Genomic DNA, 13,087 nt, shown 5'->3' on the forward strand with positions numbered 1-13,087 from the left:
TTCTTTGTGCCAGATAGATCACCATGCTATTGGTATGGTTTTTTACGTTGAACTTTATTTGTAAATACTATAAACATAATGTCATTCTTTCCAAACCTCCAAATTGAAATTAATATATTCATGTACTTTATAAATATAAAATGTCTCAAACTAATTCAAAATCATTTATAATTTTACAGTAGGAGTATCTTTACAAGTCAATAGAGGTTGATGTGTCATAGAAATGATTTTTTTTACCCTCCTGGAAAGATTAAGCTACTTGCTCAAAGAATAGCTGTTATTGCAAAATCAGCTATGCTTACAAAACAGGATATTCTTCTAGTGTGAATATCATTAGAGTCTTTGAATTTTTTTAAGATTGCAAGATAATTCGCATGTTTATTTATATCATACTTTTATGTTTTAATTTAGATAGGTATAATAAGCTATTATATTTCACGTTTTACCTCAATAAATCTTATAATTCTTAATGTAAAATAGCAGCAGTTCCCAAAAGAATATTGTTCAATATAGTTTTGTGATTTGTGATTACATCCTGCGCTGTAAGTATTCTTCACTATGTAGACAGGCTTATATGTATGTGTGGAGACTAGTAATTATTTGAAAAACATTTTGTTTAAACACAATTTTTATTGATTATTTATAAATTTTATATTTTTCACTTCAATTCCCCTCATTTTCCAGTCCTCCCTTATCTGCCCTTCACTCTTGTAGCATCTGCTACAAAGAAAACTTAAAAAGAAATAATGACAATGAAATAAAAATAAGAAATAAAAATAAAAATGCAAATAAGAATATTAATTTTAAAACAAACAGTCAAGCAAAACCAAACAGACAATAAAAAGGAAACAAACAACTAAAAAACCCACTTTGTTCCTCCTTTCCCACCTCCTCAGCACCTCTTCCTTCATCTTAGTGGTAATGGTACCTGAGGCTCATGATGCCGTGTATCCATCGTCCAATCACCTTTACTTGCAAGTGTCCATTATCCAACATGTTACTAGTCAGGTTCAAGGTCTCTGACTTTGAACTGCTCTTTAGAAAGTATGCACTGTGCTGCCAATAACCCAGAGGGCAGCCAGAGACATGGAGCAAGTTAATTGGTAAGAAACAGAGAAATTCCTTTTTATTATAGATCTTCTTTGCAAAAAAATATTTTATGTTAAGAGCATGAATGCTTATTTGCTACTTGGATGCCCTTGATAAAATTACTTCATCTCCTGCTCTGTTTTTGTTGTTGTCAGAAGGACAACAATAACATCAATGACCTCATGAGTCAGTAAAGCTGTGCATACAAAACATGAGGAACTGTGTCTAGCATAAATAAAGCACCCAGAAGACATTATCACAGTTGTTTTTACTTCCTAATGCATAAAGTTTCCCATTATTCAGACAATGTATGCCAGTCAGAAATGGTCTCAACCTTGATTGGCTTTTAATATTTGTTGATCCTTAAGGAAGTCTTTAAGACTCTCTAGTTGTCTCTTAATGGATATCAAGGTTGAACCAGACGATGTATTTAAGGCACCCCATGGCACCTTTTCTGTGCTATTGAGATTGGATTTTCTTATCACTCCCTCCAATCCTCCTTGATATGCTCACAATTTCTGAATACATTTTGATTCTTTTGGGATGTTTTCAAAAACTCAAACGATCTAGAGCTTGGCAAGTGGAATACATATGCGAACAATCACTGAACTACACCTCTGAGATCCCAGATGACTTAGTATCTGCATGTACACTGAGCAGAATTAGGCAAACACCCCCTGCCAGTCCCATAAAAAAATCTGTACTTTTACATGGCTGGGATAAGGCTAACCCACAGATATATATATGTGCTTTCTAATAGAGCAGAAGTTAACTTGGCCAATAAATAGAAATTTCTTTAGGCTATGGGAGGCTCAACAGCCCTAATCATAGCTATACCTATATGTACAAGAACATACCCACATTTCAAGAAAGCATAGGAGTTGATGGACTGTTTCTTGAAAGTAGTCTTTCTATTTTGGCTTTGGTTAACTTTTTCTGGTGCTCTATCTTTCCTTCTGGCCCCTTTTCCTTTTGACTTTTTTTCCAATGACCAATCCTCTGACTTTCTTGAGAGAACATGAAAATACTGGCTGTGCAGATACCAGTCGCCTCTTCTTCTTCATAAATGGCATGTAGTAACTCTCTTTTTCTCATTCCTGAAGGTGAGGAGCTTTGCAATCTTAGGGGAAATGCATAATATCTGCACCTTAAGTTCATATAGAAAGGAATATGAACAATGCTACTTAAATGCTACTTAATAACTTAATTGACATGCTTTAGTTTAAAAATACAAACAAAACCAAAATATTGAATCAAATTATTAAGCATGTTTTTAAATTTCGAGGTGGCTTTTAGCTCTAATAAAATGGCAAACACAACAGAGGGTGCATTGTTGTAGTTTAAGCTTTCACAATTCAACATCTTTATGAGTAAAAATTAAAAGATTATCCTTAGAGAATAAAGAAATATGAGCTTAATTTAAAGAATATATCTAGAAAAGCCCATTTATATATTACATGGAAATTAATAAATCTCATATTAAAACCTGTGTATTAAGGTCAGAACATTGCCAGACTCAACAAATATCACAAGATCATGCTGTGCAGGGGGTGAGTTTAAGAGTTCCAAAATCTCAGGCCCTTTCTGTGTTCAGCACATCCTGGTAAGTCAAGGGGAGCTAGGAGCATAAAATTCATCCTCTTTTCCTAGGAGAAAGATGGCTAAGCAACAGGAAGCTTATTCTTTTAGTACATTCTTGAATTAAGTAAATTGAGTTCAGTGCTAAAAGCAGCATGCTATAATGTATTCATTCTTCATTGGATATTTCCTAAATACTTCCTAGTTCTTTTCTGTGAGATATAGGTTGGATAATAAATGAAGTAAAGTCTGTTCTCTGTCCATGTGGAAGCCATACCCACTTGCAGAAAAGAGTCACCCAAATAGCTGAGTGAAACTCTATGCAGTATGCTGAGATTCATGGCAGTACAGAGAAAGGCAGGTTCAAGTTTACTTAGAAAGAACCACAGAAAAAATACACATATAAAAGAAAAAAAATGATTAACTAAATTTTGTAAGTTAAGTGGATTTCACCAGGAATATAATATGTTTTAATATTATTTTCCAGGTGAGGTAAATCTCTATCAGAGTGTTATTATTATCTACATACTAACTTATTCTATGCACATAGCAAAATGTATTAACTGTTTCTCTTTTTGACTTTTAGGATGATTCTTGCTCTTAGAAAAAAGCAACAAAATTTCTATGTCTGTTCATATAGTGCATGTGACTGATTCTATTCCTAGACCACAACCCTATATGTAAGGTTCCTCAATCAATGGACCACCATGTTTATAAACATTACTAAATAATACTACTTTCTATTTGGAAAATCATGGGTCACAAATCTAAATATTTCTTTTGTTGTTTGACCTTGGGCAAGTTGCTTAAGTGTCAATACTCCATATGTTAAATTGAAGTAGAAGGAAGCTTTTATTTTAAATTTTTGAGATTATAATAGAGTTACATCATTTCCCATTTCTATTTCCTCCCTTCAAACTTTCCCATCTACATCATCTTGCTCTTTTCAAATACTTGAGTTTTTTTCTTTGTTATATACATATATATATTGCTGTTTTATATCTACATATATAAATAATCTATATATTTGCATGTGCATATATTCATATTCATAAATTTATAAATGAAAACTTTTTAAAGTGTGAGGACAATAATACAATAAAATTATTCTTCAATAATTAGAACATAATACTGAGTCATATATTATTGTACATGGATCTACGGTAAGTGCTAAACCCTTACATCATAACCCATGTGTATTAAATTTGTTAGTTTAATGTCTTAATGACTTTCTAACAAGAATTAAGCAAGGCTTAGAAAGGATAGTTGGGAGGATTTTATCTTACATTCACTATGTGCCTTAAATCTCATTCCTAACAACTGCTCCCATAACTATCTTTATGTAAGCTACCTAATAGTCTATACTCAGAAACTATGCTTGCAATGATGACATACTGCAGTACTAAGTGAGGAGACAGAAAGGGGTATGATATTTTTATTCTGAAACTTAATACCCTTGCTAATCTGTAAGACCTTTGCTCAGATATATGAAAATGAGGATATGGTTGTATGTTCATTCTTTGTTCAAAAACTGAGTCATTTAAAGTGCTGGGTAGACAGAATCCATATTCAAGCTATTATTATGCTTTAAAACCAACATGGATTCCTTTTCTGAAGGAAAAGGGATACAGCGCAAAACAAATACTTCCCCCACAATTGTCTATGTGCTTTGCTTTCCGTATTATATTAATGTGGGACATTGACTTGAAGGACTTGGATTTATTTTTGAACTCCTGTCAGCACTCCATAATTAACATTGCCCAGAAGAGAAATGCTATTTTGCCTTCCGCATCATCAACATAACTGTCAGCAAATAAGAAAATTGTCTTTGCCATCACTGCTGCTAAGGCACAAAGCAGCAAAGAACAGCTGGACTGCTGCACACTGGGCTGTGAGCAGGACTGTCATTTAGTGCAACACATTCAGTTTCTACCCACCTATTTATGCTTTAAGAATGTGTCTTGAAATACCACTTCAATTCCGATCTATTTTTAGATTCCTAATTTGATATATTTGCTGATCTCAATATTGTTTATCTCAGTCATCTCCACAAAATAAAATTGAATAGTTAATGCTGACTCACTTGTGGCTACTCCACTTATCTACATTTACTATGCTGCTTTGTTTTGTTGTTGTTGTTGTTGTTCTATAGTCCATATGATGATTCATAGCTTTCTGTCCTAGAATTTTGTTGAAATTTATAATAGCAATAGGTATTAATCCTTTTTGAAAGGTGATAGTAAAAGATAAATCTTTCTTTAGTAAATGAGTAATAATAAAGTACAGCCTCTTACTCTTTAATGATGAAAAATTTGTGTGGCCTTTATATTCACAATGTATCCAAATTCCATAGTATAAATAAAATAATGTAAGGTAATTTTCTGACAAAAGGTGATATATTAAAATTTTTAAATGCACATATGACAGGATATTAAGATGAAAGAAGCACTTTAAAATCATTGTGACATTTTTTAAAAATGGTAACAATTCATTTCAATTTTAGCCCAAAGATTTTGTTGTTCTTCCTCCAAACTGAAAATACATATAATAGTTTTACAATGATTTTTACAGTAACTTAGTCATAGTACCTAAAGGTGAAAATAACTCAAATGTCATCTGATTAATGAATAAACAAAATGTTAAATATTCATATACATGAAATCACTAAGAAATTGAAAAAAACGGTGAAACACAATGCTGTAACATAGACTATTAAATCACTATGTTATGTGAAGGAAAATAGACACAAAATGCTACATAGTTTATTTAAGAACATTATAATAAAATCAAATAAAATTTGTATTAAGTGGCAATAATAAACAAATCCATAGAAACAAAAGGTAGATTTATGACAGATGTTCTCAACAGAACCAAGCTAACTAGACACTTGAGATGTTTCAGACAATAGAGGTTCTTGCTGTGGAGCCTGGCTACCTGAGTTCAACCCCTGGGACCTACATAGTAAAAAAAAATAACTGCCTCCTGCAAGTTGTCTTCTGACCTCAACAGGCATCACTGCGTGCCTAACAAACAAGTAAATAAATGTATTAAAAAGAAAACTACATTTATACCTGACAGAAAAGGAATGCTAAGAAACATAAGGTGTCCGGGCTGACTTTGTTTTTTTAATATAACTTTAGAAAATAACCTTGACAACTAACAAAAAAAAAGTGAATTCATGGTTCCAGGGCTTGGAACAAGGAAGGTGGAAATGATATCATTCACAAGTTAGTAATGAAATGTTCTAAAATCAATTATTGGTGATCATTATACAAGTTTGTGATGATATTAAAAGCCACTAAATTATTCTCTTTGATAAGATGGCATTTTAGATAGGCAAATTATATTTCAATAAGTTATCATAGAAATATATATGTATATATATACATACTATTGGAAAACAATATGAAATAGAAACAAAGAGTATACACAGAAGGAATTTAGGAATATAATTGATCATCTTCAACTTTTCATCTTACACATACCTGATCAATATTTATATTGTGATATTTTCAGATTCTCTTTCAAATAAGTACAATTTGTTTAAGCATGCTTTCTAAGCACAAGTAGATGTTCACACCTTACTGCTTTAAGACTGATAGTTAAGTGTTGTTAATAAGAAACAAGGAGAGGTGTTTGTGGTCAAAGATACACCCATGGTTAGCCCTTTGGGACATAGAAGTAGTCAGGAACTAGATAAAATGGGGAGGCTGGAAATACTAATGATGGCGTGCCTGTCATCTGGAGCACTAATGATGTTAACCCTTTTTAAAAAATAGACCAATGCCAACAAACAAACAAACAAGTAGCCAAGCAAGCAAGCAAGCAGTGCTGTCGCACACACCTGTGATCCCAACACTTGGGAGGCTGAGGCAAACAAATCTGTTATTTCAAGGCCAGTCTGGTTTACAGAGTAAGTTTCAAGACATCGAGGGCAATATGTAGAAACCTTGTCTCAATAAAAAAAAAAATTTAAAAAGATATAAATAAAAGAAGAATAAAACAATGTTTATGTTCACTATTTTTCTTAATCAAGGTTAAGTGAGTGTGCCTCAATTCTTTTCCCACTAGAAACAGATTTTAATGTTTACCTACCCATATGTGGCAGGTAGATCACTTGAGGAATTTCAGAACGCCAATTCTGATGCCTAACATGTAGAATAAAAAAGAAACAAGCATGTCTAAAAGCTTTATGTGTCGTTTTCCTAATGGAAGATTTAGTACACTTAAGAACATTTTAATGAGTTCAAATCAGATTTACGGCAGAATGAACAAATGAGACTAAGAAACAGAGGTCAAAATGTGTTTTCTGACTTCTTTGCTGTATCAGTTAGATCTTTGGGGAAAGAACTTAATTCAAGTTGATGTGTGATTGCTTCAGTTTTGAGAGAATGTAATTCAGACTATGTCCGGTTTCATTAAGACTGCTGCGGGAGCACTGGAGTAATTCAAAGAGAAGAGAGACGTGAAGGGCACTAAGTGTATTCGCCAGAGATTATGTTTATCCTGTGGTTTACTTTTAGACCATGCATTGATCTATTAACTGATGTCTGTTATAATTCAATGTTTTGTAACTTTGTGTAACGTTACTACTTGAGTATTACAATCACTTCAGATTTGGGGCCCTGAACCATTTGTTGCCTGTGACACATCTTAGATGTGGTAGCAAAGACTCAAGGAGTAGAATTAGATGTAGAGTTACATGACCAGTTGCTTTGTGATATATTCTAAAACCAAATTAAAATGAGTGGGCTAACACCCTCGCTGTCAGTTCGTATTTTATCAGCCTTACAACTGTTTATGAAAGAAAGAGGCTTGTGTGAGAACTAATGTCTGTCTTCTCGCATAACTTTACATAAAATAAACACTATCTTTGGACTTGGCTGTGTTACCATACTATTTTATGAATCAATTACCTCACACGCCATAATAATACTATTACAAATTTTTATGCTATTTGGGTAATAATATATGGAAAATGGGGTTCCGATTTTAATAGAGGTTGAATTTTCAGTAACAAAAAAATAAAGGCAACAATTATAAATTGAAATAATAAAGTCATAATGATTCATGAAAATTTGAAGTGTTCTTGTTCAAGTCAAAAAGTTCCAGAATGTTAACACTTTTAATTCTTCAGAAATCATAGAAGATATACATATTTATTTATTTTCATTTCAGTGCAATGCAAATTCTAATTGGTGTTAACAATAAAAACTGGAGTCATATATTAGGGGTGAAAGTTGACAGAACAGAGAACCAGAGCATCCAGCCACTAGTTCTTACCTCTACAAAATTCTCAGACCAAATGGGGCAACCTGTCTCTACAAATCCTCAGACTAAATGCAATTTAGTCATGTCTCTTCCTACTTTATATTCCTCTCTCCGTCTAGCCATATCCCTTCCTATCTCCAACTTCCTAGTTCTGGGATTAAAGGCATGTGACTCCCAAGTACTGGGATTAAAGATCTGAGCTATCACCGCCTGGCTCGGGTCCTCTTTTAGACTGGATCAATATAGAGTAGCTCAGAGTGACTCTGAACTCACAGAAATCCAGAGCCTCTGCCTCCCAAGTCATGGGATTAAAAGTGTGTGCCACCACTGCTTGGCCTCGATGGCTAACTCATGGCTTAACTCCACACTGTGATCTTCAGGCAAGCTCTATTTATTATAGCACACACACACAAATATCACCACATTTTATATATGAAGAAACTGAAGGTCCTATGTCATAAGCCTAGCCCTTCATAGGACATGGTTTCAGAACTCAACATACCCATTATAAAGCATATCCTTGATGCTAGCTATATGCCAGCTGTTGGGGATATATTGAGCTCCATCTTTGATATGAAAGTGAGTCATTTCTTCCTGAAGTTCTTGATCCATTTTCTAGTGCAGCAGTCCTTCTCAAATTTTATCTTACTTATATTTATTTTTAAGGAGATTACAGATCACTGGTAATGCTCAATATCAAAATTGATAGTGATTTTAAACAAACCTTGTGGAGAAGGAGACTATGTATTCCTTATAGTCACTTGTAGTCGGAAAAGTAATACATTTACCCTGTCTACCTGACCTTCCTGGAAAACATCCCTGATCTCACAGAAAGTCAAAAAAAATGATAAAGTTTAGTTCATTTGATCGTATCTGGATGTTATAGACTCTGTAGGTAAATTGGAGTGAACAGAAGGACTCCAGGACACTTTTTAACTTGCAACAAGATTGTTCATGAGAGCTTTCCATGATCTTTATCAGAATATCTGCTGCAGTCCTTTGACAAAGAGCTGTGTTCTGTCTTTCAACAATATACATATGAGAAACAGTGAATTTTTAAACTTTTTTTCATTTGTGTTGGAATTTTCTTCTGTTTTTAGCCTACTTTGCTGAAGGGCAGCAGACTAAGCACCAGTAATTCTTGATCCTTCAGGTTCTTAGGCTGTCGGGTAATGCTCTTGTAGACTGTAAAGATTTGTCACTGGTATTAGTTTAACAAAGCATTGATTGGCTTGTAACCAGGCAAAAAGAATAGACAGGGTGACCAGACTAAGAGAATTCTGGGAAGAGGAAAGGCAGAGAGTCAGTCTCCAGTCAGATACAGAGGAGGTAATATGAAAATGACTTACTGAGAAAAAGTACTAAGCCATGTGGCTAAATATAGACAATTTAAGCTATAGACAAATTATAAGTCAATTTTAGTTGTAAGAGCTAGTTAGTAATAAGCCTGGGTGAATAGGCCTAACAGTTTATAATTAATATAAGCTTCTGTGTAATTTTTGGTACTGAATGGCTGAGGGACCAGGCGGGACAGAAACTTCCATCTATATTCTTACACATTTAGATGTTAGACATTTTCACCAGCCCATTGGTCTCACAATAGATAGCATATTGCCTTTGTTAATGGTCATAACAAAATGCCATTAACTGTGTGGTTCAGGCAACAGAATTGAAAATATATATTTGTATAATTAATGAACTTGGATATCAAGGAAAAGGAAAAATCGTGACAAAGTAGAAAGGCAGAGAGACAGAGAAAGACACAGAGAAAGAACATTATTATCTTCCATTTTAATGGAAATATTATTTTATGTAACTAAAATCACCTCTTTTCCATTTTCATACTTAATTTTCCCTCCTATTAATCCTTTCTCCAAGATGATGTTAGGATTTAAACATTTAACCCATGCATTTCCAGGACACAGTTCCATCCATTATAGTCTAAGAGTGGTCAGGATTCATGCCCTTATAACACACAAGATACACTCACTCCACTGAGCCAGATTTCAAACATCTTATTTCCATCATATATTTTACTCAACAGTCAGCTTGTGATGTATAAAAATGAAGTGGAAAAAGATGTGTACTAATGCAAACTTTCTACCCAGCTGTGAGCAAGTAAAACCTGAAATTTTATGCAAGGTTTGGAGAAGTGTTATTTAAACAGTCATATTCTAAAGGACTAGAAAAAGAAAATATCAAGGTCAAAATTCCCAAGGAAGTTAAAAAATCCATCAAGGTAATTTCATTTGATTGCAAAGATTGAGAGTAATCCTCTTTGCCAGGCTGCTGTGCTCGGCTGGCCTATGATAGTGGAAACATTGCCTTTGACTTAGAGTTCTTCAGTTCTCAGAAATGGTCCTAATCCCTCACTCCATGGGTGCCCATCCTCACAGTCTTAGGAGCTTCCTGAGCTGTTGGTCAAGGACTCCCTAACTTACTGACAACAATGGTGTAGTACTAGACACTGAATCTTAGAAGGAAGGTTTGCTCACAGACTGTAGGAAAAGCAACTGCCAGAAAGGCCTCCAAATTGTCCCTCTGGTCAGTAATTCTTTTTCCTAAAAGAGGTATCACATTCTTGGGGAAAAAACCTTAGTTCCCAAATTCCTTATTTCCCAAATTCTGACATCTGGCCTTCATTCTGTCTGGTTGCTTTTGTCCCACTTAGTTCCAGTTGGCGGTGTCTGCTAGAACAATCTCATTTTTATTCCTGGCTTTAGTTAAAATGGCTGGTAAGCCCTGTTCATAATCCCTTTAAAGAATGAATTATGGATAGTCGAATCACACTTTTGATATTCAATCCAGAAAGTGTTTTTTTTTCAGTTTTTTTCCTATGTGATATGGCAGAGAGTTTTCCAAATCTCAGAGTATGTATTTGTTATTGTTATTGTTTTGCCTAGCAGTTCCTCTGATGTCATTCCCACCCCTCACATTTTACTAAAAGTACTAATAAGAAAGCAGAATGTGACTTCAACACTATGTATTTTTCATAATGAAAATAAAAAATTGTATGTCTTATAAGGTTCTTTTTTGAAATGCTAGATAATAATTCAGTCATATGCTTACAAGCATGTTGTATAATTTGACTTCTTTGTAGTGTGTAATAGCTTAGTCCTCATTTTTTCTCTGATATGTCACAAGCAGATCTCTTTTGTTTTTGAAACAGGGTCTGTTTTATACCCCACTAGCCTCCAGTGATGTAGAACACGACTGCCCTTGAGTTTCTAGTCTCTCTGCTTCGGACTCTTCAGTACTAGATTTATACAGCTGTGCCTCTATGCCCAGATGGTATAGTGACAGAGATAGAAAGCAGCTTCACATATGCTGGGCAAGCACTCCATCAAATGAACTACAAACACAGTACAAGATACACCTTTAACAGCATCATTTCTCCCAACGTTCTAGTCACAATGAGAGGTGCATTTTGAAAGGTGACTGCTACTTTTTCTAAGCTTCCCTCTTCCCCTTGATAATACGTTCTACTGTCTTAGTCAGGTTTTTCTATTGCTGTGATCATATGCCATGACAAAACACAACTTGGGGGACAGGGCTTGTTGCATCTTGCATTTTCAGGAACTATTCCATCACTGAGAAAAAAAGCAAGGTAGGAACTGAAGCATGATAGGAATCTGGAGGCAGGAACTAATGTAGAAGTCATGGAGAAATGCTGCTTACTGGCTTTCTTTCTAGGTGGCTTGTCCAATCTGCTTTCTTACACTTCCCAGGACCACCAGTCCTGGGATGTCACTGTCTACAGTAAGCTGGGCCCTCCCTACCAACTATCAATCAAGAAAATGTTCCATGGACTTGCTAGCAGAAAAGCTCCCTTTTCCAAGTGACTCTGGCTTGTATCAAGTTGACATGGTATTAGTCAACACACCTACCAAGAACTTTCCAAAATTTTCTCTTATGTTCATATTTCCATAGTGTATTCAAGACAATTCTTCCAGTTTCTACTCTTAACAATTTCTCATCTTCAAAGATATGTCTAGGTTAACAGATAATTATTATAGCAAGATCTTATCTCACAGAATCAAAATTTATTACAGTTTTCTTAAGTTACCCAAGCAAAGCTCTTCAGACTCGGTGACTTGAGCAGATCCTTACCTCTACACAGCTCTGGGGGCTGATTGTCTAGTTCCGAGGCACTAAAAGAGTTAAGTTTATTTGAGGACTTTCTTCTTGGTTTATAGATGGCTGCTTTTTTGCTGTGTTTTTACATGTTCTTTCCTTGGATGAGAACAGATGAGATAAAGAGATTAGACAGACAATGGAGAAATGGCTAGATTTTAGATGTATAAATGTTTCTAGTAATCTGATGTTTCCTCATCTTATGACACATGGGTCCAGTTGGTGAGCTCTTCCCCACAAGTTTAGTTCTTCTGCTCTCAGAACTCTTTAGTCACCTGTAGTTCTTTGTGTAGGGTTGAGGCCTGGTAGGATTTTTGCCCTTCGTTTGGACATTGTCTATTGGTGTTTTCCAAAGTCAAATGATCAACACTGAAAACATACAGCCAAGTGGCATTATACAAACTGAGCATATTACATTTGGGAATACAAATGAACATACTGATACATATATGCATGTAATAACAATTAGAAAAATAAAAGAGGCCGTGAATGTGAAAAAGAACAAGGAAGAGTATAGGGAAAGTTTTGGAGGAAAGAAAGGGAAGAGAATGATGTTGTGATTATATTACAATCTCAAAAAAATTTTTTTAAAAATTAAGAAAATTATGACCTAACACCAAAAGTCCTATTGGAGTAGAGCCCTGATCTTTTAACTCATTTGATCTTCCTATCCCTTATAAAGGCCTTGACTTCAAATACAGTCACAACAAAGGTTGTGGCTTCAGCATATGAATATGTTGGAAGTTCACAATTTATTTGATATTGTATAAAATTATGTTGGTTGGCTGAGAGCATTTATTTTCTATCCCTTACACCATAATAATTCACAGGAAGACTAGGAAAGAGGGCCTTTTCAAATGAATAGTTTCTCGACTCTTTGCACAACAATTAAATTGGAATCTTCCAGGCAGAGCCAAGGTACTTTGAATTTTATAGAATACCAGGTGTGATTATAAATTTTCATGTAGGATTGAAGACCACAAGTTTAAATTTGTAAGGGTTCAGTAACTCAATC

At 34.5% G+C, this 13,087-nt stretch overlaps 1 protein-coding gene across 3 annotated transcripts in view; it reads left to right on the forward strand.

The window, feature by feature from the left end:
- Lrrc4c (leucine rich repeat containing 4C) overlaps window positions 1-13,087 on the forward strand; it is a 1,351,357-nt gene that overhangs the window by 241,769 nt on the left and 1,096,501 nt on the right. The window lies entirely within an intron of this gene.

This window comes from Microtus pennsylvanicus, chromosome 2 (genome assembly GCF_037038515.1).
Source record: "Microtus pennsylvanicus isolate mMicPen1 chromosome 2, mMicPen1.hap1, whole genome shotgun sequence".
Lineage (NCBI taxonomy): Eukaryota > Metazoa > Chordata > Mammalia > Rodentia > Cricetidae > Microtus > Microtus pennsylvanicus.